Below are 26,921 nucleotides of genomic sequence, written 5' to 3'. Positions count from 1 at the left end.
TTTATCTGGAGACTGCTGATGTGGGGCTTTCTCAGGAAATGGGGAAGTTGCGGTTTTATGAATGAAACATTCCATCTATAAATGATGCTCAGTTTTTCATCCAGGCTGCTTGCTTGAGGCACTTTCTAGACCCAGAAGCAGAGATTGCTCTCTGGTTTATTGGTGAATTACTTTTCCTTATATTTTAGGATATTGCTTGGGCTGAGAACAAGGGGGGGGGGTTAAAACAAAGGAAAAGGGGGGTGTCTTCCCACACAATGTTCAGTCTTGAGGGGCAAACTCAAAAAATCAAAACACTTGAATTGAATGCTGAGTTTTATTCGATTCTCAAACTACAGAACTAGCAGAACAGGGCTTTCAGAACAAGAGAAAAGGGAAAGAGGGTGAGTGGTCAAAGAAAGCAGGGGAGGGGGGATTATGGACCACCCTGCGGGAAAGGCCAGAAGCATAAATTTTGAAAGGATGGCCCATGACGGATGAGATCAGGACTCAAACAGATTGGCCACTTTTAGACCTAGTTGTTGCAGTTGTCTGTTGCGCAATACATAACTCTCTCTTGGCCTGTCACATTACTGCAATTTGCAGCACATCCCCTTTCGTACTTCGTAACTGTGAAGGAAACACAAAGCAGAATGATTATTAAAAAATTCCAAAGAACAGATCTGGGGCTGTTGCTGAAGAAAATGGTAAACCCACTTTTAGCACATTGGTGGATTCCCTCCCAGTAGGAAAGCAGACCTCCTTCCTCCTCTAGGGAATACTCAGGAATAAATTAATAAACAAGATATCTCTGGGGGAAAAGTCCTGTGTTCTGACATGACTCAGGGGCAATGTCATCCCTCAATGCCAGAACAAATCCCCTCCCCCTTTTCCTCCACCCCTTTGTCTAAAGAAGAGGGAGTCAGGCTATTCTCCAAAGCGCCCGAAGGCAGGACAAGAAGCAGCGGATGGAAACTATCCAAGGACAGAAGCAACCTGGAACTAAGGAGAAACTTCCTGACAGTCAGAAAAATTCATCAGTGGAACCACCTGCCTCCAGAAGCGGTGAATGCTCCAACACTGGAGGTTTTTAAGAAGAGACTGGACAGCCATTTGTCTGAAATGGTATAGGGGTTCCTGGCTGAGCAGGAGGTAGGGGGTTGGACTAGAAGACCTCCATGGTCCCTTCCAACTCTATTATTATTATTGATCATCGCACAGTCACCCAGATGTTCAGACTGGATTTGGCATTTTGGTCTACCTATCGAGTTGTTGTTGTTATATTATTATTATTATTATTATTATTATTATTATTATTATTATTATTATTATTATTATTATTGTTGTTGTTGTTGTTGTTGTTGTTGTTGTTGTTGTTGTTGTGGTGGTGGTGGTGGTGGTGGTGGTGGTGGTGGTTATTATTATTACTATTATTAATGTCTCCCTCCCCAATCTGGTTTACTCCTGGGACAGATGGGGCTCCCCACTCCAAGCCCCCCCCTTTCCTTGCCCCCCTTAGATTCTCTGGCCACAGGCCGTGACCTGAAGGAGACCCAGGCAGAGCACAGAAAGCTTCTACACGACCTCCAACTCTCTGGGGCATTAGGGAGTTCTAGTTCAGTTTCAAGAAGAGAAGCTGAGAGAAAAGGTAAGAACTATACTTACGTAACCCTTCAGATCCATTCCACTTTTTAAAGCATTGATTAGAACCTTCTGTGCACTGCACATTAGGAGTCCAAACACACCTCACACTAGAGCATGTTGCACATGTCAGGGAGTATCCTAGATGAGCAAAATAAAACATAGAAAACTTAGTTGGATATTTATTTTTCTGATCTTGCCATCTTATTATGTATTAGACAATAGATAATTTAATAGCAAAGCCAGCATTGAAACTATCCATGCGAAGATCGAATGCTCTAGAGATTAGGAGAGATGGCTAAGAAAAGGAAAGATTATTATTGTTGTTGTTGCTGTTGTCATCTCACAAATTCCATTTCTGTATTGAACAGTGTGTTGTCTAGGTATACAGGTATTAGAATATAATCATCACATTCATAATAATCTTATCAAAACAAAATCATATACTAGGAAATGGCAAACATATTGTTAAAAATAGCATTTCCCCCATTAACATTAATTGCGTAACGATCCAAGTATTTACTAATCCATTATAAATCTTCCTCACATCATCCACATTTTCTCATATTTCCAACTTTCTAACCTCTGTTCTTATCAGCTAGCCATTGCTCAAATGAATCCCATGTCCTATAGTATTCAGTGTCTTCTTTTTCCTTAATTTCTAACGTTAACTTATCCATTTCTGCGCATTCCGGTATTTTTTTTTTAAATTATATTCTCCTCTGCAGGAGTTTTTTTCATTTTTCCAAAATTATGCATCATCTTGACTTGGAGGAAGCATCACTAATCCCCTTTGGCTGCGTCATCCGAACACTGAAATGCCACCCAAAGCCAGAAAGAGAGAGATGGAGGACTAAGAAAAGGGAACATTTTTCATCCCACTCCCAGGAGTAATTCCAGGGCAGAATACACTACCCAAAGGAGCCTCTCCTTTCAGAGGCAGTCTTCCCCAGAATCCCAGCCTGGAAGAGCCTCTGTTTCTGCTATGGGCTTCTCTTCAAATGGAGAGTTCTTCTTCTCCCCTAAAGCCTTCCATGGACCCTCCTTACGCAGAACAGAACAGCGAGAAAGTCACACCAACACAAAGGACCACAACTGCCTCCAATACCATCCCTCCCTCTGCCCCCTTGTTTCTGGTTTAATTGCCACCCAGGATCAAAGCTTGACAGCCTTACCTGAGTCCAGGTACACGAATGCCACCACCCCCAGGATCAACAGCAGAGCTTTCATCTTGCAATCTTCCCTTCAGCCTGCAAAGTGTAGCCCAGGATTGCAGAGGGCTCTTATTTATACCCCTCTGAGATGCCGTCATTGTGGGGGGCTGGATATCTAGGATCAAGAGAGAAGAACAGGGAGTTTTGGGAGAAAAGGGGGAGGGATGTGGCCATTTTTCCCCCGACACCAAAATGGTAACCGGACCAGACCAGGTGATGAAACAACCGGTCCGGGTCTTCAAGACAAACACTACCGTCCCGTGTGCAAAACCTGGGCACCTGGACAAGTGGCATCTCTTCCTGTATTTATACAAGATTATACAATCGTTACATCATGTACAATTAAACAACACATTTCTCTGCAAAGTTCAGGGCTTTCTTATTTTTGCTTTGGACTTCAATTAACCCAGTGGGCAACTCCTTGGTTGCAACTGTGGATCTGCCTTCATTCAGGAAACCTTGGCCTCCTTTGAGCAGACTTGAGCATGCGAGGTTCTCTCTAAAACTGGCCTGTGGACTAAGGGATTCACAGGATCCAAAACCCAGGGTAGACAAGGAAGATGGATAGAGGGTGGGTCAGAAACAGCAGAAGGGTTTCTGGTACAAAAGTACCAGCAGGAAAAGCAGGAGTCATAGTTCCAAGGGACCCCTTGAGTCCTAGGTCAACAATTCCTGCAAAGAAAAGATCCTTTTACTCAAGACCTTAAAAGCACACGTTCTTTAAACCTTTGGGCGTCCAGAAGAGAACGCTCTCGTCACCCACTAAAAACCCTTTGTCCTTGATAGGTCTTCATAAAGAAGGTCTTCAGGAAATCAAACCTGGCTTTTATTGTGCCCTACAGGGGCCCAATCCCTTGGTTCACATTAATTTTCAACAACAGGTTAAGAGTATGCTGAGACATTCTCATCAAAGAATTATGAACTGATTGTTAGAAACTTAACTTGGAATTTTTTTGGTGTTCTACACCAAAGGGGAAGTGAGAAGTTCAAATAGGGGTCCCAGAAAATCCTTCATAACAGACTTCTCACTCCTAGGGCTGTGAGAAAACCCAGAGAACCAGGGAAAACGGAGAAATTTCCAGGCCAGGATGGAAAGCAGAGCCAAAGGAAGAGCCAGGGTCTGTTCCAGGGTGGGTGGCGTCAGGTGGCATCACTCAATAGAAAAGCAAGGAAGATTTTTCAGGATTGTACTCAGTGAGCACCAAAGAAATCTATGCTTCTTAATTTCCTCCTTTGATTCTATGAATCTTTTAGCTGAGAGTCAGCTGTAATTTGGCCTGAAATATCGAGATCTTCACCTAGAGAATCAAAAATATTGCAAATAGGAAGAAGTCTGGGCGATATTTCTTCCCAGCGCTAGGCAGTGCAGGAATCCACCCCAAAATTCACTAGAAAAACAATGGGTCAGTATGAGCATAACGTAAGCTGTATAAAGTAGGTTTTATATCAACAGCATGGTGCTGTTGTTGCAGGTAAGGGACGTTCAGCTTCACAGGTATAATAAAACTGATCTCCAGTGCTATCTCAGGATCCTGAATCCACCGTCAAGGACAGGCTTAATGGTGATTTCCTAAATTGAGGTTCTAAGCTAAAATGTTGGGAAGACAGTAGGGAAGAGAACACCCTGCTTAAATTGTTTCTCTCAGCTTGGGGTCATTCCTGCAGATGTTTCCTTACTACACCAGGTAACAATGTCCATGCATATGTTAGTCGGTCTGGTAACAAACATTCTACAGGAAAACAACCACGATCAGAGGAATGGCAACCATGTTCCCAAAGTTGTGGTGGGATCTGGTTGGTAATGAGTTACTTGAGGGTTCAGCTATGAAAACCAATCCAACAAGTCCTGCCTGAGCAGGGGGTTGGACTAGATGACCTCCAAGGTCCCTTCCAACCTTATAATTATAATTATTGTATCAGCTGATATTGAAATAACCCTCTAGTTTTGGATAAACCAAAATAGGCTATGATATTTCCCTTTTAAGCAACAGAGAGAGGCCACGTCTCTGTGCTTTCCAGTGATGCCTCTGGGCGTAGCAACAATTGCAAGAGGAAGACAAAAGACATCTGCTCAAGGTGTGCCAGCTCTGCATTTAATCAGAAAGTCAACTTTTGCAGGGGGTCTGAATGCCTTTTAGAGACACTGAAGCGCTTCGAATTCATGTGATGTCCAAGGGAAGATTCTCTCTTTCCTAAAATCCAGGCAGTTCCACAAATTTCCCTAGGAAGGACTGTGGGAGATGGATTTTCGCACCCTGCTGCCCAGCCAGAGTGGTGGGATCCCCCCATCGGCACACCCGGAAGACTTGTAAATGGAATAGGAACGTATCAGAGGAAACCTCGAGTCCAAATCAAGAGATTTACGATCTCTGCCTCTCAGTCAATTCTTCCTTCCATTCCATCCAGCACCATCCCTTGCTGGGTCCCAAACGGGATCATCGCAGGTGTTTCAATATGATCCATTTAGCTGAAATATCTTGGCTCAGAATGAGGGGGAAGAACTTTTTTTTTATTGAAAGAGTTTTTCAGTACATTTTATCTTTAACAAAACAAAACCCCTCCCAACCCACCCACCCCTTCCTAACCCACCCCAACCCTCCCTCCCTCTCCTTCCCCCCTCCCCGACTTCCCAGAGCTAAATACAAGGTATAAAATTAAAAACAATCATAATCTACCATATGCTAACAACAATAAGTTATTAAGTCTATCGCACTTTAACTCTTGTAAAATGACTACAAGCAATTTAAATATCACATCAATACTTATTCAAATGCTAAATGAAACTTTTTAGTCCCATATTTATTCTGGATGTAATCAATCCATTTTTTCCACTCCACAATATATCGCTGTTGCGAATGGTCTTTCAAATACGCCGAGATCTTTGCCATTTCCGCCAGGTTGGAAACTTTTAAAGTCCATTCTTCTATAGTCGGCAGATCTTCCTTCTTCCAGTATTGCCCTACTAAAAGTCTTGCTGCCGTAATTAAATTCAACATCAGCTTAGTGTCAGAATGAGGGGGAAGAACTTTGAGCCTGTGTTTCCTGGGGTGCTTCTAAGTATAAGGGAACTCGAAAGAGAAATGTCAACTGTTCATTCATTGGGCAGCTACACTATTCCATTGTTCACCCACCCACCCCCAGAATAAGCATCCTTAAAAGATATCTTATCATCTCTCTCCAGATTAAATGCAACGTCAAAAATATTTCTCCTTCGCTCCGTTTGTTCTGATCCAAATTGGATCAACCGGCTGCCTTCTTCCTATGTACATTTTGAAGTCTCAAGTTGGCTGATTCAATTAACATGCCTTGGCTCAGAATTATATAGAGGAACTTTGAGCAAAAGCTTTAATTCTCAGACTTTCACTACCATCAAGGATAATTGGGGCTTAAAAAAGGAACTTTGGTTATTGATTGAAGAAAAACTTTGCACTTGTTAGACAGCAATTTCTGACAGTTATCGTTGTGCCCAAAAGGAGAATGAGTTTTATGATCTCTCCACCTACTAAAATTCCATTATGTCCCCCACCTCACCATTTCTCCCCTGCTGTCTTCCTATGCCAATAACTGATTGAGCTAATACCCCTTGCTAAAGGTCTTGGTGTTCCTCCAAATACAATGGGACTTAAGACAGATCTGCAATGGTCTTTGCTTATGCAATGCAAACATTGCACACTGTGCAAAATTATTGTCCTGTCCTTCTTAGCGTGCCTAGAGGCATAAGGTGTGAACAGAGACGTGGCACTCACTCGTTTGGTTCCTCATTAAAAAGAACAGTTCACAATTGCAACACAACCATACTCATATTCCAGGTAATAACTTTTCATGCTAATCTGCTGGGCATTTTAAATTTTCCTTTTGTTCATGTTAATTCCGTCACGCACACCTTATCCTTCCTGTAGGAGACCACTCATTCTGCATCCATAAACTGTTTTTCAGTCTCTTTCCATTTTCATCTTCAAAAGACCACAGGATGCCATGAGCTGGGTTTGGCTGAAATAGCTTGGCTCAGAATGAGAGGGAAGAACTTTGAGCCTCCGTTTCTTGGGGTCCTTCTAACTACAAGGGAATTTGAACGAGAAACATCAACTAATTGATTGGGCAGCTACAATAGTCCACTGTTCACACACTCACTCACACACACACACACACACACACACACACACACACAGAGAGAGAAACAAAAGAATAGCCATGCTTAACAGACGTCTGGAGATCTCTCTCTGGATTAAATGCAAAGTGTTAGAGCTACATCCTTCACTCACTTCTATGCTTTACTTAGATGTAATATACTACAAGGGCCAGAAGATTCAGTTGTAGAACTGATGGAGATAATAATGCAATATGGGAAATTTTCTGGATTCAAAAAACTAAAATGTTGTCTAAGAATATGACAGTATCACAAAAGGCTGTTTTAGAAGAGCTAACGGGATTTGAAATTGTTAAAAGGGTTAAATATTTGGAGGTATATTTGTCACCCTCAAATGTAAAGCTATATAAAAATAATTATGAAAAGCTATGGGGAAAAGTTCAAAAAGAATTGGATAGCTGGAAAAAACTACAATTATCTTTATTGGGAAGAATTGCAGCAGTGAAAATGAATGTTTTGCCGAAATTTCTATTTTATTTCAAATGATACCTATTCTTAAAAAGGATTCAAACTTGGAGGAATGGCAAAAGGGTATTAATAAATTTGTCTGGGCAGGGAAAAGGCCACGAGTTAAATTTAAGATTATGCAGGATACGCGTGAGAGAGGTGGTCTTAAAATGCCTAATTTTAAACTATACTATGAAGCTGCTGCTTTGTCAGCGATAAGTGATTGGATTAATTTAACACAAGTGAGATTATTAAATCTTGAAGGTCATGATTTGCTATTCGGTTGGCATGCATACTTATTGTATGATAAGAAGGTGGATAATGTGTTCAAGGTGCATATTTTAAGACATGCTCTGTTGCGAGTTTGGAAAAAGTATAGACATAAGCTAAATTATAAGATACCTATATGGGCAATACCGAAACACGCAATAGAAAATATAAGTGTTGGGTTTAAACATGATGTGACTACATATAAGGAAATTTTAAGTTTGGAAAGGAATGTATGGTATTTGAAGCCGTATAATATCTTACGAGAAGAAAAAATTATACAAACTTGGTTTCAGTATGGGCAATTACAGGCCAGGTGGAAAGAAGATCAGAAAATTGGTTTTTCAATGACTGATGAAAATGTGGTAAAGCAAATTAGAGATCAAGGTCAAGCACATATCAAACGGATATATCTTGCACTGATAGAAATTGATTCAGAGACAGAACTTGTTAAAGACTGTATGATAAAGTGGGCTCAGAATTTTCAAGAAGTCATCACAATGGATACTTGGGAAAAGATTTGGGTGAGAAATGTAAAATTTACGCAAGCTCAAAATTTAAGAGAGAACTTTTATAAAATGTTTTATAGGTGGCATTTAGATCCTAAAAAACTAGCAAGTATGTATCCGAACTGCCAGCCTAAATGTTGGAGGTGTGGTGGTGAAGATGCAACGTATTTTCATATATGGTGGACCTGTAAAAAGGTTAAAGCATTTTGGATTAAAATTTGGTGGAATATGCAAAAGATATTTAAGAAAAGGATAAAGTTTTGTTCGCAATTGTTTTTACTGGGCATTATTACTGACACTACTGTTGTGGACACTAAGTTGATGTTGAATTTAATTACGGCAGCAAGACTTTTAGTAGGGCAATATTGGAAGAAGGAAGAACTGCCGACTATAGAAGAATGGACTTTAAAAGTTTCCAACCTGGCGGAAATGGCAAAGATCTCAGCGTACTTGAAAGACCATTCGCAACAGAGATATATTGTGGAGTGGAAAAAATGGATTGATTATATCCAGAATAAATATGGGACTAAAAAGTTTCACTTAGCATTTGAATAAGTATTGATGTGATATTTATATTGCTTGTAGTTATTTTATAAGAGTTAAAGTGCGATAGATTTAATAGTTTATTGTTGTTTGCATATGGTAGACTATGAATGTTTGTACTTTTATACCTTGTATTTAGCTCTGGGAAGTCGGGGAGGGGGGAGGGGGAGGGAGGGAGGTGTTGGGGAGGGTTGGGAAGAGGGGAGGGGGTAGGGAGGGGTTTTGTTTTGTTTTGTTAAAATAAAATGTACTGTAAAACTTTTCAATAAAAAAAAATCTTCCTTCTATTCCATCCAGCACCATCCCTTGCTGGGTCCCGAAAGGGATCATCGCAGGTGTTTCAATATGATCCATTTAGCTAAAATATCTTGGCTCAGAATGAGGGGGAAGAACTTTGAGCCTGTGTCTCTTGGGGTGCTTCTAAGTATAAGGGAACTCGAAAGAGAAATGTCAACTGTTCATTCATTGGGCAGCTACACTATTCCATTGCTCACCCACCCACCCCCAGAATAAGCATGCTTAACAGATATCTTATCATCTCTCTCCAGATTAAATGCAACGTCAAAAATATTTCTCCTTCGCTCCGTTTGTTCTGATCCAAATTGGATCAACCGGCTGCCTTCTTCCTATGTATATTTTGAAGTCTCAAGTTGGCTGATTCAATTAACATGCCTTGGCTCAGAATTATATAGAGGAACTTTGAGCAAAAGCTTTAATTCTCAGACTTTCACTACCATCAAGGATAATTGGGGCTTAAAAAAGGAACTTTGGTTATTGATTGAAGAAAAACTTTGCACTTGTTAGACAGCAATTTCTGACAGTTATCGTTGTGCCCAAAAGGAGAATGAGTTTTATGATCTCTCCACCTACTAAAATTCCATTATGTCCCCCACCTCACCATTTCTCCCCTGCTGTCTTCCTATGCCAATAACTGATTGAGCTAATACCCCTTGCTAAAGGTCTTGGTGTTCCTCCAAATACAATGGGACTTAAGACAGATCTGCAATGGTCTTTGCTTATGCAATGCAAACATTGCACACTGTGCAAAATTATTGTCCTGTCCTTCTTAGCGTGCCTAGAGGCATAAGGTGTGAACAGAGACGTGGCACTCACTCGTTTGGTTCCTCATTAAAAAGAACAGTTCACAATTGCAACACAACCATACTCATATTCCAGGTAATAACTTTTCATGCTAATCTGCTGGGCATTTTTAATTTTACTTTTGTTCATGTTAATTCCGTCACGCACACCTTATCCTTCCTGTAGGAGACCACTCATTCTGCATCCATAAACTGTTTTTCAGTCTCTTTCTATTTTCATCTTCAAAAGACCACAGGATGCCATGAGCTGGGTTTGGCTGAAATAGCTTGGCTCAGAATGAGAGGGAAGAACTTTGAGCCTCCGTTTCTTGGGGTCCTTCTAACTACAAGGGAATTTGAACGAGAAACATCAACTAATTGATTGGGCAGCTACAATAGTCCACTGTTCACACACTCACACACACACACACACACATACACACACACACAGAGAGAGAGAGAGAGAAACAAAAGAATAGCCATGCTTAACAGACGTCTGGAGATCTCTCTCTGGATTAAATGCAAAGTGTTAGAGCTACATCCTTCACTCACTTCTATGCTTTACTTAGATGTAATATACTACAAGGGCCAGAAGATTCAGTTGTAGAACTGATGGAGATAATAATGCAATATGGGAAATTTTCTGGATTCAAAAAACTAAAATGTTGTCTAAGAATATGACAGTATCACAAAAGGCTGTTTTAGAAGAGCTAACGGGATTTGAAATTGTTAAAAGGGTTAAATATTTGGAGGTATATTTGTCACCCTCAAATGTAAAGCTATATAAAAATAATTATGAAAAGCTATGGGGAAATGTTCAAAAAGAATTGGATAGCTGGAAAAAACTACAATTATCTTTATTGGGAAGAATTGCAGCAGTGAAAATGAATGTTTTGCCGAAATTTCTATTTTATTTCAAATGATACCTATTCTTAAAAAGGATTCAAACTTGGAGGAATGGCAAAAGGGTATTAATAAATTTGTCTGGGCAGGGAAAAGGCCACGAGTTAAATTTAAGATTATGCAGGATACGCGTGAGAGAGGTGGTCTTAAAATGCCTAATTTTAAACTATACTATGAAGCTGCTGCTTTGTCAGCGATAAGTGATTGGATTAATTTAACACAAGTGAGATTATTAAATCTTGAAGGTCATGATTTGCTATTCGGTTGGCATGCATACTTATTGTATGATAAGAAGGTGGATAATGTGTTCAAGGTGCATATTTTAAGACATGCTCTGTTGCGAGTTTGGAAAAAGTATAGACATAAGCTAAATTATAAGATACCTATATGGGCAATACCGAAACACGCAATAGAAAATATAAGTGTTGGGTTTAAACATGATGTGACTACATATAAGGAAATTTTAAGTTTGGAAAGGAATGTATGGTATTTGAAGCCGTATAATATCTTACGAGAAGAAAAAATTATACAAACTTGGTTTCAGTATGGGCAATTACAGGCCAGGTGGAAAGAAGATCAGAAAATTGGTTTTTCAATGACTGATGAAAATGTGGTAAAGCAAATTAGAGATCAAGGTCAAGCACATATCAAACGGATATATCTTGCACTGATAGAAATTGATTCAGAGACAGAACTTGTTAAAGACTGTATGATAAAGTGGGCTCAGAATTTTCAAGAAGTCATCACAATGGATACTTGGGAAAAGATTTGGGTGAGAAATGTAAAATTTACGCAAGCTCAAAATTTAAGAGAGAACTTTTATAAAATGTTTTATAGGTGGCATTTAGATCCTAAAAAACTAGCAAGTATGTATCCGAACTGCCAGCCTAAATGTTGGAGGTGTGGTGGTGAAGATGCAACGTATTTTCATATATGGTGGACCTGTAAAAAGGTTAAAGCATTTTGGATTAAAATTTGGTGGAATATGCAAAAGATATTTAAGAAAAGGATAAAGTTTTGTTCGCAATTGTTTTTACTGGGCATTATTACTGACACTACTGTTGTGGACACTAAGTTGATGTTGAATTTAATTACGGCAGCAAGACTTTTAGTAGGGCAATATTGGAAGAAGGAAGAACTGCCGACTATAGAAGAATGGACTTTAAAAGTTTCCAACCTGGCGGAAATGGCAAAGATCTCAGCGTACTTGAAAGACCATTCGCAACAGAGATATATTGTGGAGTGGAAAAAATGGATTGATTATATCCAGAATAAATATGGGACTAAAAAGTTTCACTTAGCATTTGAATAAGTATTGATGTGATATTTATATTGCTTGTAGTTATTTTATAAGAGTTAAAGTGCGATAGATTTAATAGTTTATTGTTGTTTGCATATGGTAGACTATGAATGTTTGTACTTTTATACCTTGTATTTAGCTCTGGGAAGTCGGGGAGGGGGGAGGGGGAGGGAGGGAGGTGTTGGGGAGGGTTGGGAAGAGGGGAGGGGGTAGGGAGGGGTTTTGTTTTGTTTTGTTAAAATAAAATGTACTGTAAAACTTTTCAATAAAAAAAAATCTTCCTTCTATTCCATCCAGCACCATCCCTTGCTGGGTCCCGAAAGGGATCATCGCAGGTGTTTCAATATGATCCATTTAGCTAAAATATCTTGGCTCAGAATGAGGGGGAAGAACTTTGAGCCTGTGTCTCTTGGGGTGCTTCTAAGTATAAGGGAACTCGAAAGAGAAATGTCAACTGTTCATTCATTGGGCAGCTACACTATTCCATTGCTCACCCACCCACCCCCAGAATAAGCATGCTTAACAGATATCTTATCATCTCTCTCCAGATTAAATGCAACGTCAAAAATATTTCTCCTTCGCTCCGTTTGTTCTGATCCAAATTGGATCAACCGGCTGCCTTCTTCCTATGTATATTTTGAAGTCTCAAGTTGGCTGATTCAATTAACATGCCTTGGCTCAGAATTATATAGAGGAACTTTGAGCAAAAGCTTTAATTCTCAGACTTTCACTACCATCAAGGATAATTGGGGCTTAAAAAAGGAACTTTGGTTATTGATTGAAGAAAAACTTTGCACTTGTTAGACAGCAATTTCTGACAGTTATCGTTGTGCCCAAAAGGAGAATGAGTTTTATGATCTCTCCACCTACTAAAATTCCATTATGTCCCCCACCTCACCATTTCTCCCCTGCTGTCTTCCTATGCCAATAACTGATTGAGCTAATACCCCTTGCTAAAGGTCTTGGTGTTCCTCCAAATACAATGGGACTTAAGACAGATCTGCAATGGTCTTTGCTTATGCAATGCAAACATTGCACACTGTGCAAAATTATTGTCCTGTCCTTCTTAGCGTGCCTAGAGGCATAAGGTGTGAACAGAGACGTGGCACTCACTCGTTTGGTTCCTCATTAAAAAGAACAGTTCACAATTGCAACACAACCATACTCATATTCCAGGTAATAACTTTTCATGCTAATCTGCTGGGCATTTTTAATTTTACTTTTGTTCATGTTAATTCCGTCACGCACACCTTATCCTTCCTGTAGGAGACCACTCATTCTGCATCCATAAACTGTTTTTCAGTCTCTTTCTATTTTCATCTTCAAAAGACCACAGGATGCCATGAGCTGGGTTTGGCTGAAATAGCTTGGCTCAGAATGAGAGGGAAGAACTTTGAGCCTCCGTTTCTTGGGGTCCTTCTAACTACAAGGGAATTTGAACGAGAAACATCAACTAATTGATTGGGCAGCTACAATAGTCCACTGTTCACACACTCACACACACACACACACACATACACACACACACAGAGAGAGAGAGAGAGAAACAAAAGAATAGCCATGCTTAACAGACGTCTGGAGATCTCTCTCTGGATTAAATGCAAAGTGTTAGAGCTACATCCTTCACTCACTTCTATGCTTTACTTAGATGTAATATACTACAAGGGCCAGAAGATTCAGTTGTAGAACTGATGGAGATAATAATGCAATATGGGAAATTTTCTGGATTCAAAAAACTAAAATGTTGTCTAAGAATATGACAGTATCACAAAAGGCTGTTTTAGAAGAGCTAACGGGATTTGAAATTGTTAAAAGGGTTAAATATTTGGAGGTATATTTGTCACCCTCAAATGTAAAGCTATATAAAAATAATTATGAAAAGCTATGGGGAAATGTTCAAAAAGAATTGGATAGCTGGAAAAAACTACAATTATCTTTATTGGGAAGAATTGCAGCAGTGAAAATGAATGTTTTGCCGAAATTTCTATTTTATTTCAAATGATACCTATTCTTAAAAAGGATTCAAACTTGGAGGAATGGCAAAAGGGTATTAATAAATTTGTCTGGGCAGGGAAAAGGCCACGAGTTAAATTTAAGATTATGCAGGATACGCGTGAGAGAGGTGGTCTTAAAATGCCTAATTTTAAACTATACTATGAAGCTGCTGCTTTGTCAGCGATAAGTGATTGGATTAATTTAACACAAGTGAGATTATTAAATCTTGAAGGTCATGATTTGCTATTCGGTTGGCATGCATACTTATTGTATGATAAGAAGGTGGATAATGTGTTCAAGGTGCATATTTTAAGACATGCTCTGTTGCGAGTTTGGAAAAAGTATAGACATAAGCTAAATTATAAGATACCTATATGGGCAATACCGAAACACGCAATAGAAAATATAAGTGTTGGGTTTAAACATGATGTGACTACATATAAGGAAATTTTAAGTTTGGAAAGGAATGTATGGTATTTGAAGCCGTATAATATCTTACGAGAAGAAAAAATTATACAAACTTGGTTTCAGTATGGGCAATTACAGGCCAGGTGGAAAGAAGATCAGAAAATTGGTTTTTCAATGACTGATGAAAATGTGGTAAAGCAAATTAGAGATCAAGGTCAAGCACATATCAAACGGATATATCTTGCACTGATAGAAATTGATTCAGAGACAGAACTTGTTAAAGACTGTATGATAAAGTGGGCTCAGAATTTTCAAGAAGTCATCACAATGGATACTTGGGAAAAGATTTGGGTGAGAAATGTAAAATTTACGCAAGCTCAAAATTTAAGAGAGAACTTTTATAAAATGTTTTATAGGTGGCATTTAGATCCTAAAAAACTAGCAAGTATGTATCCGAACTGCCAGCCTAAATGTTGGAGGTGTGGTGGTGAAGATGCAACGTATTTTCATATATGGTGGACCTGTAAAAAGGTTAAAGCATTTTGGATTAAAATTTGGTGGAATATGCAAAAGATATTTAAGAAAAGGATAAAGTTTTGTTCGCAATTGTTTTTACTGGGCATTATTACTGACACTACTGTTGTGGACACTAAGTTGATGTTGAATTTAATTACGGCAGCAAGACTTTTAGTAGGGCAATATTGGAAGAAGGAAGAACTGCCGACTATAGAAGAATGGACTTTAAAAGTTTCCAACCTGGCGGAAATGGCAAAGATCTCAGCGTACTTGAAAGACCATTCGCAACAGAGATATATTGTGGAGTGGAAAAAATGGATTGATTATATCCAGAATAAATATGGGACTAAAAAGTTTCACTTAGCATTTGAATAAGTATTGATGTGATATTTATATTGCTTGTAGTTATTTTATAAGAGTTAAAGTGCGATAGATTTAATAGTTTATTGTTGTTTGCATATGGTAGACTATGATTGTTTGTACTTTTATACCTTGTATTTAGCTCTGGGAAGTCGGGGAGGGGGGAGGGGGAGGGAGGGAGGTGTTGGGGAGGGTTGGGAAGAGGGGAGGGGGTAGGGAGGGGTTTTGTTTTGTTTTGTTAAAATAAAATGTACTGTAAAACTTTTCAATAAAAAAAAATCTTCCTTCTATTCCATCCAGCACCATCCCTTGCTGGGTCCCGAAAGGGATCATCGCAGGTGTTTCAATATGATCCATTTAGCTAAAATATCTTGGCTCAGAATGAGGGGGAAGAACTTTGAGCCTGTGTCTCTTGGGGTGCTTCTAAGTATAAGGGAACTCGAAAGAGAAATGTCAACTGTTCATTCATTGGGCAGCTACACTATTCCATTGCTCACCCACCCACCCCCAGAATAAGCATGCTTAACAGATATCTTATCATCTCTCTCCAGATTAAATGCAACGTCAAAAATATTTCTCCTTCGCTCCGTTTGTTCTGATCCAAATTGGATCAACCGGCTGCCTTCTTCCTATGTATATTTTGAAGTCTCAAGTTGGCTGATTCAATTAACATGCCTTGGCTCAGAATTATATAGAGGAACTTTGAGCAAAAGCTTTAATTCTCAGACTTTCACTACCATCAAGGATAATTGGGGCTTAAAAAAGGAACTTTGGTTATTGATTGAAGAAAAACTTTGCACTTGTTAGACAGCAATTTCTGACAGTTATCGTTGTGCCCAAAAGGAGAATGAGTTTTATGATCTCTCCACCTACTAAAATTCCATTATGTCCCCCACCTCACCATTTCTCCCCTGCTGTCTTCCTATGCCAATAACTGATTGAGCTAATACCCCTTGCTAAAGGTCTTGGTGTTCCTCCAAATACCATGGGACTTAAGACAGATCTGCAATGGTCTTTGCTAATGCAATGCAAACATTGCACACTGTGCAAAATTATTGTCCTGTCCTTCTTAGCGTGCCTAGAGGCGCAAGCTGTGAACAGAGACGTGGCACTCACTCCTTTGATTCCTCATTAAAAAAAACAGTTCACAATTGCAACACAACCATACTCATATTCCAGGTAATATCTTTTCATGCTAATCTGCTGGGCATTTTTAATTTTACTTTTGTTCATGTTAATTCCGTCACACACACCTTATCCTTCCTGCAGGAGACCACTCATTCCGCATCCATAAACTGTTTTTCAGTCTCTTTCCATCTTCATCTTCAAAAGACCACAGGATGCCATGAGCTGGGTTTGGCTGAAATAGCTTGGCTCAGAATGAGAGGGAAGAACTTTGAGCCTCCGTTTCTTGGGGTCCTTCTAACTACAAGGGAACTTGAACGAGAAACATCAACTAATTGATTGGGCAGCTACAATAGTCCACTGTTCACACAAACACACACTCACACACACACACACACACACACACACACACACACACACACACACACACACACACAGAAAAGAATAGCCATGCTTAACAGACTTCTGGAGATCTCTCTCTGGATTAAATGCAAAGTGTTAGAGCTACATCCTTCACTCACTTCTATGCTTTTTTGTTGTTGTTAGTTGCGAAGTCGTGTCCGACCCATCGCGACCCTATGGACAATGTTCCTCCAGGCCTTCCTGTCCTCTACCATCTTCTGGAGTCCATTTAAGTTCACACCTCCTGCTTCAGTGACTCCATCCAGCCACCTCATTCTCTGTCGTCCCCTTCTTCTATTGCCCTCAATATTTCCCAGCATTAGGCTCTTCTCCAGTGAGTCCTTCCTTCTCATTAGGTGGCCAAAGTATTTGAGTTTTAGCTTCAGGATCTGGCCTTCTAAAGATCAGTCAGGGTTGATCTCCTCTAGGACTGACCGGTTTGATCGCCTTGCAGTCCAAGGGACTCGCAGGAGTCTTCTCCAGCACCAGAGTTCAAAGGCTTCAATTCTTTGGCGCTCAGCCTTTCTTATGGTCCAGCTTTACTTAGATGTAATATACTACAGGGGCAAGGGAGGTAGATTAAAGGGGGAACCTGCAAGCAAGAAACAGAAAGGAATAGAGTAGAGTAGAGTAGAGTAGAGTAGAGTAGAGTAGAGTAGAGTAGAGTAGAGTAGAGTAGAGTAGAGTAGAGTAGTGTAGAGTAGAGTAGAGGAGTGGAGTGGAATGGAACGGAATGGAACGGAACGGAACGGAACAGAACAGAACAGAATAGAGTACATATTGGAATATAGAATAGAATAGAATAGAATAGAATAGAATAGAATGGAATGGAATGGAATGGAATGGAATGGAATGGAATGGAATGGAATGGAATGGAAAGGAAAGGAAAGGAAGGGAAGGGAAGGGAAGGGAAGGGAAGGGAAGGGAAGGGAAGGGAAGAGAAGAGAAGAGAAGAGAAGAGAAGAGAAGAGAAGAGGAGTTTGAAGGGACCTAGGAGGTCTTCTAGTCCAACCCCCTGCTTGAGCAGGACCGTAGATCTTGCTCTTTGGGCCATGTGTTTCCTCTCATAAGTTAGTATTCCATTTGTACATTTTCTTGATGTGCCAGTGCAGAGATCTACTCCATGATTAATTTTCTACCATCTGGATGCCAAAGGAATACCTTCCCTTGCCTATAAGCACAGCCTGTCCTACACATATCACGAAAAGATTCTCAACAACAGTCCTTTGCACTGGAGATCAGTTTTATTATACCTGTGAAGCTGAACGTCCCTTACCTGCAACAACAGCAGCATGCTGTTGATATAAAACCTACTTTATACAGCTTACGTTATGCTCATACTGACCCATTGTTTTTCTAGTGAATTTTGGGCTGGATTCCTGCACTGCCTAGCGCTGGGAAGAAATATCGCCCAGACTTCTTCCTATTTGCAATATTTTTGATTCTCTAGGTGAAGATCTCGATATTTCAGGCCAAATTACAGCTGACTCTCAGCTAAAAGATTCATAGAACCACAGGAGGAAATTAAGAAGCATAGATTTCTTTGGTGCTGACTGAGTACAATCCTGAAAAATCTTCCTTGCTTTTCTATTGAGTGATGCCACTTGATGCCACCCACCCTGGAACAGACCCTGGCTCTTCCTTTGGCTCTGCTTTCCATCCTGGCCTGGAAATTTCTCCGTTTTCCCTGGTTCTCTGGGTTTTCTCACAGCCCTAGGAGTGAGAAGTCTGTTATGAAGGATTTTCTGGGACCCCTATTTGAACTTCTCACTTCCCCTTTGGTGTAGAACACCAAAAAATTCCAAGTTAAGTTTCTAACAATCAGTTCATAATTCTCTGATGAGAATGTCTCAGCATACTCTTAACCTGTTGTTGAAAATTAATGTGAACCAAGGGATTGGGCCCCTGTAGGGCACAATAAAAGCCAGGTTTGATTTCCTGAAGACCTTCTTTATGAAGACCTATCAAGGACAAAGGGTTTTTAGTGGGTGACGAGAGCGTTCTCTTCTGGACGCCCAAAGGTTTAAAGAACGTGTGGTTTTAAGGTCTTGAGTAAAAGGATCTTTTCTTTGCAGGAATTGTTGACCTATGACTCAAGGGGTCCCTTGGAACTATGACTCCTGCTTTTCCTGCTGGTACTTTTGTACCAGAAACCCTTCTGCTGTTTCTGACCCACCCTCTATCCAACTTCCTTGTCTACCCTGAGTTTTGGATCCTGTGAATCCCTTAGTCCACAGGCTAGTTTTAGAGAGAACCTCTCATGCTCAAGTCTGCTCAAAGGAGGCCAACGTTTCCTGAATGAAGGCAGATCCACAGTTGCAACCAAGGAGTTGCCCACTGGGTTAATTGAAGTACAAAGCAAAAATAAGAAAGCCCTGAACTTTGCAGAGAAATGTGTTGTTTAATTGTGCATTATGTAACGATTGTATAATCTTGTATAAATACAGGAAGAGATGCCACTTGTCCAGGTGCCCAGGTTTTGCACACGGGACGGTAGTGTTTGTCTTGAAGACCCGGACCGGTTGTTTCATCACCTGGTCTGATCCGGTTTCCATTTTGGTGTCGGGGGGAAAATGGCCACATCCCCTGCCCTCCCCCTTTTCTCCCGAATCTCCCTGTTCTTCTCTCTTGATCCTAGATATCCAGCCCCCCACAATGACGGCATCTCAGAGGGGTATAAATAAGTGCCCTCTGCAATCCTGGGCTCCACTTTGCAGGCTGAAGGGAAGATTGCAAGATGAAAACTCTGCTGTTGATCCTGGGGGTGGTGGCATTTGTGTACCTGGACTCAGGTAAGGCTGTCAAGCTTTGATCTTGGGTGGCAATTAAACCAGAAACAAGGGTGCAGAGGGAGGGATGGTATTGGAGGCAGTTGTGGTCCTTTGTGTTGGTGTGACTTTCTCGCTGTTCTGCTCTGCGTAAGGAGGGTCCATGGAAGGCTTTAGGGGAGAAAAAGAACTCTCCATTTGCAGAGAAGCCCATAGCAGACACAGAGGCTCTTCCAGGCTGGGATTCTGGGGTAGACTGCCTCTGAAAGGAGAGGCTCCTTTGGGTAGTGTATTCTGCCCTGGAATTACTCCTGGGAGTGGGATGGAAAATGTTCCCTTTTCTTAGTCCTCAATCTGGAGGCGGTTCGGGTCTGGATGGGGAGGAACAGGCTTTGGCTCAACCCTGACAAGACTGAGTGGCTGTGTGTACTGGCATCTCGGGAAATTCAGAATATTCCATCTCTTTCTATGGGGCTGAGTTATTACCCCCCATAGATAGGGCCCGCAACTTGGGAATCCTTGGGAATTACTCCTGGGAGTGGGATGAAAAATGTTCCCTTTTCTTAGTCCTCCATCTGTCTCTTTCTGGCTTTGGGTGGTATTTCAGTATTCGGATGACGCAGCCAAAGGGGATTAGTGATGCTTCCTCCAAGTCAAGATGATGCATAATTTTGGAAAAATGAAAAAAACTCCTGCAGAGGAGAATATAATTTAAAAAAAAAATACCGGAATGCGCAGAAATGGATAAGTTAACGTTACAAATTAAGGAAAAAGAAGACACTGAATACTATATGGCATGGGATTCATTTTAGCAATGGCTAGCTGATAAGAACAGAGGTTAGAAAGTTGGAAATATGAGAAAATGTGGATGATGTGAGGAAGATTTATAATGGATTAGTAAATACTTTCATCGTTATGCAATTAATTTTAATGGGGGAAATACTATTTTTAACAATATGTTTGCCATTTCCTAGTATATGATTTTGTTTTGATAAGATTATTATGAATGTGATGATTATATTCTAATACCTGTATACCTAGACAACACACTGTTCAATACAGAAATGGAATTTTTGAGATGACAACAGCAACAACAACAACAACAATAATAATGTTTCCTTTTGTTAGCCATCTCTCCTAATCTCTAGAGCATTCGATCTTCGCATGGATACTTTCAATGCTGGCTTTGCTATTAAATTATCCATCGTCTAATACATAATAAGATGGCAAGATCAGAAAAATAAATATCCAACTAAGTTTTGTATGTTTTATTTTGCTCATCTAGGATACTCCCTGATATGTGCATCATGCTCTCGTAGGAAGTGTGTTTGGACTCCTAATGTGCAGTGCACAGAAGGTTCTAATCAATGCTTTAAAAAGTGGACTGGATCTGAAAGGTTACGTAAGTATAGTTCTTATCTGTTCTCTCAGCTTCTCTTCTTGAAACTGAACTAGAACTCCCTAATGCCCCAGAGAGTTAGAGGTCGTGTAGAAGCTTTCTGTGCTCTGCCTGGGTCTCCTTCAGGTCACGGCCTGTGGCCAGAGAATCTAAGGGGGGCAAGGAAAGGGGGGGGCTTGGAGTGGGGTGCCCCATCTGTCCCAGGAGTAAACCAGATTGGGGAGGGAGACATTAATAATAATAACAACAACAACAACAACAACAACAATAATAATAATATAATAACAACAACAACTTGATAGGTAGACCAAAATGCCAAATCCAGTCTGAACATCTGGCTGACTGTGCGATGATCAATAATAATAATAGAGTTGGAAGGGACCTTGGAGGTCTTCTAGTCCAACCGCCTACCCCCTGCTCAGCCAGGAACCCCTATACAACCCGCGGCTCCGGAGCCGCATGCGGCTCTTTCAGCCATCTCCTGCGGCTCCCAGTCCTCTGCCATGTGCAGTCCAAAAAAAAAAAAAGTGGGATTAAAAAAGTTCAACCAATCAATTCAAATATGCAGGGTAGGTGCATATCTCGCCTTGGCTCCACTCTTCAGTGAAACCCTGTTCTCCGGCTCCCAGTTTTTCCTTTTGTGAGGGAAATGGTTCCGAGTGGCTCTTTCACTGTTTCAGGTTGCTGACCCCTGCCCTATACCATTTCAGACAAATGGCTGTCCAGTGTCATCTTAAAAACCTCCAGTGTTGGAGCATTCACAGCTTCTGGAGGCAGGTTGTTCCACTGATGAATTTTTCTGACTGTCAGGAAGTTTCTCCTTAGTTCCAGGTTGCTTCTCTCTTTGGATAGTTTCCATCCACTGCTTCTTGTCCTGCCTTCAGGCGCTTTGGAGAATAGCCTGACTCCCTCTTCTTTAGAGAAAGGGGTGGAGGAAAAGGGGGAGGGGATTTGTTCTGGCATTGAGGAAATTAGATCTTGCACATTAAATATCCAAGGGGGATGACATTGCCCCTGAGTCATGTCAGAACACAGGACTTTTCCCCCAGAGATATCTTGTTTATTAATTTATTCCTGAGTATTCCCTAGAGGAGGAAGGAGGTCCGCTTTCCTACTGGGAGGGAATCCACCAATGTGCTAAAAGTGGGTTTACCATTTTCTTCAGCAACAGCCCCAGATTTGTTCTTTGGTATTTTTTAATAATCATTCTGCTTTGTGTTTCCTTCACAGGTACGAAGTACGAAAGGGGATGTGCTGCAAATTGCAGTAATGTGACAGGCGAAGAGAGAGTTATGTATTGCGCAACAGACAACTGCAACAACTAGGTCTAAAAGTGGCCAATTTGTTTGAGTTCTGATCTCATCCATCATGGGCCATCCTTTCAAAATTTATGCTTCTGGCCTTTCCCGCAGGGTGGTCCATAATCCCCCCTCCCCTGCTTTCTTTGACCACTCACCCTCTTTCCCTTTTCTCTTGTTATGAAAGCCCTGTTCTGCTAGTTCTGTAGTTTGAGAATCAAATAAAACTCAGCATTCAATTCAAGTGTTTTGATTTTTCGAGTTTGCCCCTCAAGACTGAACATTGTGTGGGAAGACACCCCCCTTTTCCTTTGTTTTAACCCCCCCCCCTGTTCTCAGCCCAAGCAAAAGCCTAAAATATAAGGAAAAGTAATTCACCAATAAACCAGAGAGCAATCTCTGCTTCTGGGTCTAGAAAGTGCCTCAAGCAAGCAGCCTGGATGAAAAACTGAGCATCGTTTATAGATGGAATGTTTCATTCATAAAACCGCAACTTCCCCATTTCCTGAGAAAGCCCCACAGCAGCAGTCTCCAGATAAACAGAGAAGAGCAGCAAAGATGATCAGGGGAATGGAGGCTAAAACATATAAAGGATAGTTGCTGGAATTGGGTATGTCTAGTCTAATGACAAGAAGGACGAGGGGGGACATGATAGCAGTGTTCCAGTATCTCAGGGGCTGCCACAAAGAAGAGGGAGTCAAGCTGTTCTCCAAAGCACCTGAAGGCAGGACAAGAAGCAACAGATGGAAACTAATCAAGGAGAGAAGCAACCTAGAACTAAGGAGAAATTTCCTGACAGTCAGAACAATTAACCAGTGGAAAAGCGTGCCGCCAGAAGCTGTGGGTGCTCTAACACTGGAAGTATTTAAGAAAAGACTGGACAGCCATTTGTCTGAAATGGTCTAGGGTTTCCTGCCTGGGCAGGGGGTTGGACTACTAGAAGACCTCCAACATCCCTTCCAACTCTATTATTATTATTATTATATTATTCGCAACACCAGAAATGCATAAAAATCTTCTCACCAAACCAGTTGGGGTAAGCCGCCCTGGAAACAATCGCCGAAGTCACTTCTGTCCTTGCCAATAAAGACAGCCTCCTTTTCCAGCAGCTGGATTCTTCTTATTTGGGGGCATTCTCATCTTTCCCAACTGGGAACTCAAGCCAATTCTTTCAACACTCGCTTTCACAAAACCCAGTATTCAGAACGGTATTCAGAATAACACAGTTGGAAGGGACCTTGCAGGTCAGGGGTGTCAAACTCAATTTCATTGAGGGCTGCATCAGCATTGTGGTTGCCCTCAAGGTGCCGGGTGGGTATGGCCAGGGTGGGCGTGGCCTACTCGGTGGGCGTGGCTAAAGTGCATATGGCTTACTGGGTGGGCATGGCCACCTCTACATCATTCGCATCAAGGATGCCTATGGGGGCCTGGGCAGGAGTGGGACAGATCTGGGGGTCTCTGGCAGAAGGAGGGTCTCTGGGCCAGAGCCAAGGTAGTGGGGGCCGTTCCCTCACTGTTTCCAGGATGGCTTTGCGGGCCACATGAAATCACTTTGTGGGCCGGATCCGGCCCCCGGGCCTTGTGTTTGACATGTCTGTTGTAGGTCATCTAGTCCAACTTCCCCACACCTAAGCAGGAGACACTACCCCATTTCTGACAGATAGCAGTCCACTGTCTTCTTGAAAGCTTCCAGTGAGGAAGTTCCCACAACTTCTGTATGCAACTCCTGTTCCATTGGTTGATTGTTCTCACTGTCCTTCCATTCCCCACCATCCAGCAGAGCTGAAGAAGCTTCTTGGATGAAAAGTGAAATGTCTTCGAAGAAAAACAAGAAAATCCAGTTCCTCCTGTAAAGCACCTTTGGGACAACCATGACCTGGATGACAGAGAATCTCTGTAGATATTTCCCCAATGTACTATTGCCAGTTCATAGGTGTGAAACTCGCCATATCATGTGATGTGTCATGACGTATCACGACTTTTTTTGCATTGCTGGAGCTGGAGTGGGCAATGTCTCGATCTGATGCAACCAGCCTGCGAGCCGGTAGTTTGACACTCCTGTGCTAGTTCCTCTACTTCCTTGGGATTTGCAGCATTTATGCATAAGACACTGTTGTGGAAAAAGCACAATGGAAAAGAGAAGAGACAGCAACACAAAACAATAATTCTTACTTTTAGATTCAGAGGTTTATTTTGCTAATAATTTAGAACATAGTAAGCATAATAACACAACATCACTTACATTAACAAACCTCTGCAATGAGGACCATATGGTATAGCAAACTCCAAAAGGACAGTTATAGGCCAATGGCCCCGAGCTAGACCTAAACTAACAGTTTTATACCATTTTTCTAACAACCACGCACAGATAGTCATTATCTTGCAAAATCAATTCTTTGTTCTTTTGTTCAGTTCCCACATACACCTGTGCACCTCTGAAACCTCTATCCATCCTCTATCCTATATAAATTTAATAAAATAAATAAAAATAAAAATCTGTTACTTTCAGTTCCTTTTTTCCCATAGTTACAATACTCATGTTCCATATATAAACATAACTGCCTACTTTGGAATTTCCCATTGCACAAAGCTCAGCAGATTTTCTAGGTGAAGGTCTTGAAATTTCAGGCCAAATTACAGCAGACTCTCAGCTAAAAGATTTGTAGAGTCACAGGAGGAAATTCAGAAGGATAAGAGTTGTTTGGGACTGACTGAGTACAATCCTGAAAAATCTTCCTTACTTTTCTATTGAGTGATGCCACTTGATGCCACCCACCCTGGAACAAACTCTGGCTCTTCCTTTGGCTCTGCTTTCCATCCTGGCCTGGAAATTTCTCCTTTTTCCTGGTTTTCAACTTATTTTCCAAAGCAGCAGAGGGAAAGACAAGAAACAATGGTTGGAAAATGACAAAAGAGAGAAGCAACCTGGAATTAAGGAGAAACTTCCTAACAGCGAGGACAATTAACCAGTGGAACAGCTTGCCCCCAGAAATTGTGGGTGCTGTATCACTGGAGGTTTTAAAGAAGAGATTGGACAGTCACTTGTCTGAGATGGTATAGATTCTCCTGCTTGAGCAGGGGGCTGGACTAGAAGACCTCCAAGGTCCCTTCCAGCTCTATTCTATTCTATTCTATTCTATTCTATTCTATTCTATTCTATTCTATTCTATTCTATTCTATTCTATTCTATTCTATTCTATTCTATTCTATTCTATTCTATTCTATTCTATTTTTTTTATTGAAAAGTTTTAGAGTACATTTTATCTTTAACAATCCCCCCCTCCCCCACCCCTACCTAACCCTTCCTATCCCTCCCCCCATTCCCCCTCCCCCCCGACTTCCCAGAGCTAAGTACAAGGTATAAAAACAAAAAACAATCATAAACATCCATATGCTAAAAACAATAAACTATTAATTCTTTCGCCCTCTAGCTCATATAAAATGACTACAAGCAATACTAACGTTACATAAAAAAAAGGAAAAAAGAAAAGAAAACTTATTCAAATGCTAAGTGAAACTTTTTAGTCCCATATTTGTTCTGAATATAATCAATCCACTTTTTCCACTCCATAATATAGCGTTCTTGCGAATGATCTTTCAAATAAGCCGAGATGTTTGCCATCTCTGCCAGGTCAGAAACCTTTAGAGTCCATTCTTCTATAGTCGGCAGTTCCTCCTTCTTCCAATATTGACCTATTAAGAGTCTTGCTGCTGTAATTAAATTCAACATCAACTTAATGTCCACAACAGTAGCATCTGTAATTATGCCCAGCAAAAACAATTGCGGACAAAACTTTATCCTTTGCTTAAAGATCTTTTGCATATTCCACCAAATTTTTATCCAAAAAGCCTTAACCTTTTTGCAGGTCCACCATATATGAAAATAAGTTGCATCTTCACCACTACATCTCCAACATTTAGGTTGATAATTCGGATACATACTTGCAAGCTTTTTAGGATCTAAATGCCATCTATAAAACGTTTTATAAAAGTTCTCTCTTAAGTTTTGAGCTTGCGTGAATTTTACGTTCCTCACCCAGATCTTTTCCCAAGTGTCCATTGTAATAACTTCTTGAATATTCTGGGCCCATTTTATCATACAGTCTTTAACAAGTTCTGTTTCTGAGTCAATATCTATCAATGCAAGATAAATCCGTTTAATATGTGCTGGACCCTGATTTCTAATTTGCTTTATCAAATTTTCATCAGTCATTGAGAAACCAATTTTCTGGTCTTCTTTCCACCTGGCACGTAATTGAGTATATTGGAACCAAGTTTGAACGATCTTCTCATCTCGCAAGAAATTGTACGGCTTCAAACACCAGACGTTCCTTTCCAAACTTAAGATCTCCTTATACGTAGTCACATCATGTTTGAAGCCTACGTTTATGTTTTCTATTGCATGTTTCGGGATTGCCCACAACGGCATCTTGCAATCTAACTTATGTCTATACTTCTTCCAATGCCTGTCTTAAAATATGCACTTTAAATACATTATCTACCTTCTTATCATACAACAAATATGCATGCCAGCCAAATAACAAGTCGTGGCCCTCAAGATTTAATAATCTCCCTTGTGTCAAATTAATCCAATCACTTATTCCTGACAACGCAGCAGCTT

At 40.7% G+C, this 26,921-nt stretch overlaps 2 long non-coding RNA genes across 2 annotated transcripts; one reads left to right on the top strand and one right to left on the bottom strand.

Moving 5' to 3' along the window:
- Nucleotides 1-321: 321 nt before the first annotated feature.
- Nucleotides 322-2,874, bottom strand: LOC308665272. The gene is made up of 3 exons (XR_014025849.1): nt 2,796-2,874; nt 1,645-1,761; nt 322-609 (listed from the first exon to the last, which is right to left on the bottom strand). It is a non-coding gene; the product is annotated as an uncharacterized lncRNA (long non-coding RNA).
- Nucleotides 2,875-19,513: 16,639 nt separating this feature from the next.
- On the top strand, nt 19,514-22,531 carry LOC308665128. Its single transcript, XR_014025826.1, has 3 exons — nt 19,514-19,627; nt 20,889-21,005; nt 22,233-22,531. It is a non-coding gene; the product is annotated as an uncharacterized lncRNA (long non-coding RNA).
- Nucleotides 22,532-26,921: the final 4,390 nt, after the last annotated feature.

The sequence above is a fragment of the Vipera berus genome (assembly GCF_964194415.1).
Source record: "Vipera berus genome assembly, chromosome: 3".
Lineage (NCBI taxonomy): Eukaryota > Metazoa > Chordata > Lepidosauria > Squamata > Viperidae > Vipera > Vipera berus.
This window is presented reverse-complemented; position numbering and strand designations above follow the sequence as displayed.